This window comes from Dreissena polymorpha, chromosome 11, assembly GCF_020536995.1.
Source record: "Dreissena polymorpha isolate Duluth1 chromosome 11, UMN_Dpol_1.0, whole genome shotgun sequence".
Taxonomy (NCBI): Eukaryota; Metazoa; Mollusca; class Bivalvia; order Myida; family Dreissenidae; genus Dreissena; species Dreissena polymorpha.
Genome location: NC_068365.1, coordinates 58,928,328 through 58,936,225, shown reverse-complemented (window position 1 = coordinate 58,936,225; position 7,898 = coordinate 58,928,328).

Here is a 7,898-nt window from a genome sequence, read left to right as displayed (position 1 = left end):
GGGATTTCGGACAGGCATGTGTTTTGGACATACAGTTTAGCAATTGTGGTGCAGTAAATAATGTGGCTACTGGACGGAAACATGGCAGAGTTTATGACATGATCACAAAGCTTGCATTTGGGTAAGACTTCTTTGTCTTTTTGGTACATTGGTGCATTATATCATGATTTATTGTCGAAATTACTGATACTTTTGAATACATTCAGATAGTTATCTCTAAGTAATTCGCGTGTAGTCTACATGCATACATTTTTTATATTGTACTTGCTATATTTTTCCTTCATATTTTGTCTGATTTACTGCCAGTAAACACAATTACAGTAGAATGTGAATGGTTGTCCTTAGTTAAACATGTATATTTTAAAGTGACATAAGTTTATTTTCTTCCTGCAGTCCTAGTTTTTAATACCGGTAATAAATATGAAATTTTACAAGTTTACAAAACATAAATATTCTCAATTTGTCAAATACATATTGGTTTTGAAAATAAAGGGCTTGAATTAATTCTTATTTGTGTGTATGTAGATCACTAGGTCTTATAAAATGTTGTAACTTTTGTAAATTAGTGACATTATTTCATATTATTTTATTCCGCATAAGCATATTCTAGCATTGTGCATTGTCAACTGTTCTGTCATTTACTGCAATCTGTTTCAGGTAAATCAAAAACTGGGTGTTTCACCTGGGGCTTTCACATCGAAACTGGCCCTTTTCATGACCTTCAGCACAAAAAAAGAAAAGCTATAGCTGTTACTCGTGCAGCAAAACAGTGACGCATAAGACTAAAAACTCGAACGGTATTTTTAATTATGGGCATTTTATATTTAAAACACAGTATTCTTCATTTGAATGCCCCCAATTGGCGACATAGTTTTCGCACTGTCCGTGGGTCGGTCAGTCCCTCACACTTGTCGTGCCTTCTCTCTAATTCAAGTAGTTTTCATCCGATCTTCACCAAACTGGGTTTCTTACAATTGTATGGATTATTTTTTTATATAGTTACAAAGTTGGAGTTTGGGGCATCCGTGTCGTGTGGACACATTTCTTGTTGTAGATTGTATCAATAGATCCATCAATTATATATGCAAAGTAGTAGTAACATTTAAAAGCATATGCTAATGTTTGTAAATTGATTATTGTAAAAGCATTAATGTGCTGTGTAATCATTTCTTTAAATAAAAATCGGAGATAACCCATGAAGGTGCAAGCAAATGTTCCAATTTGAAATTATGTTTTTCTGTTCAGGCATTCAAAGGAAAGTGCAAGAAGTACGAGTGGGACCAACATACAGTTCAAACATAGAGGACCAAGACGTTGAAGTTACAACTATACCCCCACCTATACCCAAGCCTGGTCAAGCAGGGCTAGACACTACTGGGAAGGAATTTGTTTTCTTTGATTTGGAAACAAGAGGGTTAGGTAAAGTTTATTTTTAACATATTCCTTATTCACAGTGTTGCACATACAGAAGTTTATCTTGGTCCAATTCAGGTATTTAGGTACTCTAAATCTCCAAAGTTGAACTTCTATTAAAAAATATACATATTTACTTACATGTATAACATAATTCAACCTGCTACTGCTGAGTAACTCAATGTGTCAGAGATATCGTGTGAATTGTTGGTCAACCTAACATATGATTGAATTGCAACAAGAGTTATGTTCAGACTAATTTCTCATTTTGCTTTCATATAATACATCATTCTTAATCTTTATTGATAAAATGATTGTAAATACCACTTAGATGATGCAATGTTACATTACCCACAACTGGCTTTAGTATATTATTGTGCATCATTTAAGAATTTAAACACTCTTCTCTTCGCTTCTTCAGATTTATGAATACATAAGATCATTAGATGCCAACAACTTACTTTGATATATCCATGAATGGAAGAAAAGAGCGTTTCAATTTTCATAATAACAGTTATTATGCCCCCCTTGGAAGAGAGAGTTAATATTGTTTTGCTGGATGTTTGTCTGTGGGTAGATCATTAAGTTTCCGATCAATAATTTGTCAACATTTTCACTGATTGGCTTTTTACTCTCCATGTGCATAGGGATTGGACAGTATATAACCCCCATTTAAATTATGGTCACTTAGTCAAAGGTCACAATAAGTGTGAAAATTGTTTCCGATCAATAACCCTTCAACTGAAAATTCTCTTAAACCACAATGCATAGAGAATGAATGTGAAGGAACCTCTTCTACGATTGTTCACATAAAGCTTCAAAAAAAGTCCTGTCCTGGTGGGGGGCAATGTTTTTCCCTTTTATATTTATTGTAAACACTTCAAATGTATTTTAAGAAGTTTACATTGTACTTGGGGGAGCGACCCAGGGCTCTGTGATTAACGGGGCTAAAATGGATTTTGTGCAATTTCTATTTAAAATTTTTGTTTTGTTTTTTCAGAGCACACTTCTCACATAATTCAGATAGCTGCAGTGCATTCAACTGGTCAATTTTCAACATATGTGATGCATGAGAAGAAGATTTCCTTGCAAGCGTCAGAAATAACTGGAGTGACAGTTGTTAGCGACTCTATGCTTGTCAAGAGACAAACAGTAACAGCTGTCCCCATCAAATCCGCATTGACAAGTTTTATAACATTCTTACAGAAATGTTCACCAATTATTTTAGTTGGGCATAATATAGAGTCTTTTGATTGTAAAGTGTTGCTCCGTGCTATCCATACTTGTTGAAAAATGTTTGAGTTTCAGCAAAATATTTGTGGCTTTTTAGATACTTAAAAATGTTAAAGGAAATATTACCAAATATGAAATCATATAAGCGGGAACATTTAGTTAAAGACGTCACTGGTGAATTATACATGGCACAAGGCGCTATACAGGATATTTTAGCTTTACAAAAGTTAGTGAACTCTGTTCCTCTTGACCAAAAATTGTTAACAAATATTCATTCAGCTTTTACCGAGCAGTGTTAACATACAATGTGTAACTAAATGTTGCTTCCAACATCAAATCTTTACAAACCATAATTGATACAAAATTTATAAGTCAAGGTGTTGCAAGGAAAGTTGCAGGAAGTGGATTTCAACTTAAACATTTGAGTCCTGTATCAAAAAGAAACGGACTGAGTGGTTTGAGGAGCCCCCTGTCAGAGGTTACAAACAGACAAATCAGAGTAACAAAATCAAAGAAAACTAGAAATGGCGCGGCAGAGGCCGACGCGTATCCCCACGCCGAATGTTTGACCTAGGTGTGCCCCAGGGTTGGTAATGGGGCCATGCATAGCTGAGATTGACCGTATTGTCATAAGAGAAGTTCATCATCAATTAGAAGTGAATTGGTGTAGAAATGAAGAAGTTATAGTAAAAGGCAATTTTGGGTGGGTGTGACATATGTGGGCAGGGCGCCCCAGGGTTGGTAATGGGGCCATGCATAGTTGAGATTGACCGTATTGTCATAAGAGAGGTTCAGTATCAATTTGAAGTGAATCGGTGTAGAAATGAAGAAATTATAGTAAAAGGCAATTTTGGGTGGGTGTGGTCTATGTGGGCGGGGCGCCCCAGGGTTGGTAATGGGGCCATGCATAGTTGAGATTGACTGTATTGTCATAAGAGAAGTTCAATATCAATTTGAAGTGAATCGGTGTAGAAATGAAGAAATTATAGTAAAGGCAATTTTGGGTGGGTGTGGTCTATGTGGGCGGGGCCCCAGGGTTGGTTATGGGAACATGCATAGTTGAGATTGACCCTAATGTCATAAGAGAAGTTCAGTATCAATTTGAAGTGAATCCGTGTAGAAATGAAAAAATTATAGTAAATGGAATTTTTTGGTGGGTGTGGCCTATGTGGGCGGGCGCCCCAGGGTTGGGATTGGGGCCATGCATAGTTGAGATTGACCCTAATGTCATAACAAAAGTTCAGTATCAATTTGAAGTGAATCCGTGTAGAAATGAAAAAATTATAGTAAATGGAAATTTTTGGTGGGTGTGGCCTATGTGGGCGGGGCGCCCCAGGGTTGGGAATGGGGCCATGCATGGTTGAGATTGACCGTATTGTCATAGGTGAGGTCCAGTATCAATTTGAAGTGAATCGGTGTAGAAATAAAGAAGTAAATGTAAAATAACCTAAAAAAATGAGTGATAATTTCTGACGCGGCCCCACCCCAACCCCTATAACTTTTGACCCAGGGGTCAGATCAAAATTCCAAATAGTGCAGGGTCGCACATATGCTCATAGCTACCATGTGTGTAAATTTCAAGGTTCTAGTGCTTTTAGTGTAGGAGGAGATAGTGGCCAGGACGGACGGACAGACGGACGGACGGACGGCGGAGATCACCACAATATCCCCACCTTTTTTTCAAAAAGCGTGGGGATAATAATATGTACAAAAGCGAGTTATTTGTTGCCTGACATCTAACCAATTGTAATTTGCATCTTGTATATAGATAAGCTATGAAATCTAGTAGCTGTTACATAATTGTTTTTCCTTCTCGATGACGAACATAGTTGTGATTCTTATGTCAGTTGTATTTCTCATGTTTCACCTTAGTTGTAAGATATTTTTGGCAGTGCATTAAACCACAGATGGTGTGTAAAACATAATTGCCCAGCTTATTGTATTCTTTGTTGTTTTAAGCTTCACTGGCCAAAGGCCAGCGGGGCTTATGTTATGATTCTGTGTCCGTCGTGCGTGCGTGCCTGAACGTTTCCTTTAAACATCTTCTCCTAAACTACTGGTCCAATTGTGATGAAATTTCTCAGGAATGTTCCTCTTTCAACGTTGTTCAAATTATGCCCCTGGGGTCAAATTTGACCCTGCCCCGGGGTCACAAAATTTAACATATGCTTATATAGGGTCTATTTTGTGAAAACTTCACATATTTTTTCGTCCATAACCATTGGGCCTTGGGCTTCCAAATTTGGTATGTAGTGGCATCTTATAGTCCTCTACCAAGTTTGTTCAAATTATGCCCCTAGGGTCAAGTTTGACCCTGCCCTGAGGTTCACAAAATTGAACATATGCTTATATTAGGCATTTTTTGTGAAAACTTTAAAAATCTTCTTGTTCATATTAGTATGGCATAGGGCTACCAAATTTGGTATGTAGTGACATGTAATTGTTCTCTACCAAGTTTGTTCAAATTATGCCCCTTGGGTTAAATTTGAAACTGCCCCGGGGGTTACAAAACTGAACATATGCTTATAAAGTGCTTAATTTGTGAAAACTTAAAAAAAATTGTCCATTTCTATTGGGCCTAGGGCTACCAAATTTGGTATGTAGTGACATCTTATAAACCTCTACCAAATTTGTTCAAATAATGCCTCTGGGGTCAACTTTGACCCTGCCGCCGGGGGTCACAAAATTTAATAAACGCTTATAAAGCGCCTATTTTGTGAAATCTTAAAAAATCTTGTTGAAAACCATTCTGACTATGGCTACCAAATTTGGTATGCAGGAACATCTTATAGTCATCTACCAAGTTTGTTACTTTGGGTCAAATTTGACCCTGACCCGCGGGTCACAAAATTGAACATTATATACGCTTGTATCTTGCTTATTTTGTGAAAACTTTAAAAATATTCTTGTCCTTAACTCTACATCTAAGACTTAGGGCCACCACATTTTGTATGGAGTGAGATATAGTAGTCCTCTACAAAGTTTGCTCAAATTATGCCCCTGGGGTTAAATTTGACCCAGCCCAGGTGGTCACAAAATTGTACATGTGCTTAAATAGGGCCTATATTTAAGTATCTGCACATGCGGAGAATATTTGTTTCAGTCTTTTTTTCAGCAGTGGAACGATACAGGGCCATCATGGCCTCTTGTCTTTAAATACACATCACACAGTTCTAAAAATAATTTTAAAATACCTAATACATATGTTCAATTTACAACCAACAACATGGGTAACAGGTGGGTGGGGTTATTTAAGATGTTTATATGAACATCAACATTGTTTTTTTCAGTTGTTACATCTGAAATATTTTCATAACAATATGCATTATAAATATTTCTATGTGTATCACATTTCAGTTGATAATTTGATTGTAATGGAGCAGTTATTATATAGATATGTTTTAATTACTATTACAATGTTAGTCATTGTATTTTTGAAATTAAGTCCATATTAAAATGTCTATAGCAAAAAAAAATCCACGGTGACCTATCAATTTCTTTACTTCATTTTAATGCTTAGCTAGTTTCCTTTAATTATTGAGAACTTCAAATGAATATGAATATTACATCAACAGAAATATGTATCTGTATTGCATGTTATCTATTTTGAACTGTGCAATAAAAAATTCAAAACAAACAAAAAACTATTCATACTTATTTCTCATTATTTTTTACGTTTTCCATAATTTTTGGTTTTAAAACTGTTCACTATGATGTTACATGTTACAGTTGCTAATCTAATGCAATCTCAATACTATTATGCCATTTTAAATGTATTACACAAAAACATTTTACCGTACCCCCAAATTTATGCCCCGCAAAAATGACCTTTTTTCAAACGCACATGGCATTTAAAAACCTTCGTTATCTCAAAATTATTCACGGTGACCTCTCTTTTTTATTTTATATTAATTTCAGATACAGATTCATTAATCACCATACAAAAAATTATAGCATTCCGGATCTTTTGAAAATTATCACAAAACGATCGAACATCCTTAAGTTAATAGCGTTGTCGTTAAAAAGAAATAATCTTTAATAACGATAGATTTAAGTTTCTGTTTCAACAATCCGTTCAGACTTCAGTAATGTAACATGTAATAGTAATGTGATATATTAAGCAAATATCAAAAGATGTCCGAGACCTTACAAACAGACTGATGCATATTAAGGTAGAATTAACCATTTAAATGTATACACATGTTAGAAAACATAAAGACAAACAAATCTGTTAGCGATTAAGTCACACAAAGTCATTGTGCGAAAAGGTGCTATCTCGTTTATTTTGTTGATAGTAGGAGATTTTCACTTCATTATTATATTCACTTCAACACCTAAAACTACAGATCTGCAATTATAGACATTCTCTCAGTTGAATCAAATAAATTCATTATTTTACGAGTGAAAAAGAAGATACAGCATGCAAAATGCATTCAATATTTTTTTTATACAGGGCACACATGTTACAATGTACATGTTCATGTTTTTTTTTAAACAAATTTTCCATCAAATACAATAACATTTGGTGAATAAGTGATATTAAATACATACAACACATATTAAGAATACTTACATTAGCTGTTCTTCCAAAATGAATTGAGATTACACAAACTCGATCATCCGCACTGTGAACAGTTCGAGAAACGAGGTTTTGACGGACAAGTACGGCATCCAATGAAAAATTCCCAAATAATCACATGGTTATTGCTTAAGCGCCTGGTTGGCTAGGATGTTAGACATTTTCGCACGGAAAGCGGGTTTTTATCATTACCATGATATTTTCAAAATCTGTTTTAGCGCCAAAACCTAGTTATGACATTTTCGCACGGAGCCGACGATTTGCTTGCTGGTATGGCGTACTATTTGTGTCGAAAGTCAACAAGACCTACTAGGTACAAAGAGAAATGTACTTCGACGTACAAATATGAAATACACTTCCAAGTATATATTTGTACGTCGAAGTACAATTTGTACTTCAACGTGCATATTTGTACTTCAACGTACACATTTTCGGAACAGCCAATCAAAACACTCGTCTCTTGAGCCGCTTTTTTTTCAAATTTATTCATAATAAATGTTTAAAATCTCTTTTTAATTGAGGACAAAATGAATAAAAATATCAATTAGTTTCAACTATTTAATTCATTGAAATAGATTATATACCAATTTGATGAAGATTCAAGGTTACCTTTTTTAAAATTAAAATAATCAAGCTTATTGTGAGTATTTATTGACCATGCGGGGCGGAGTAT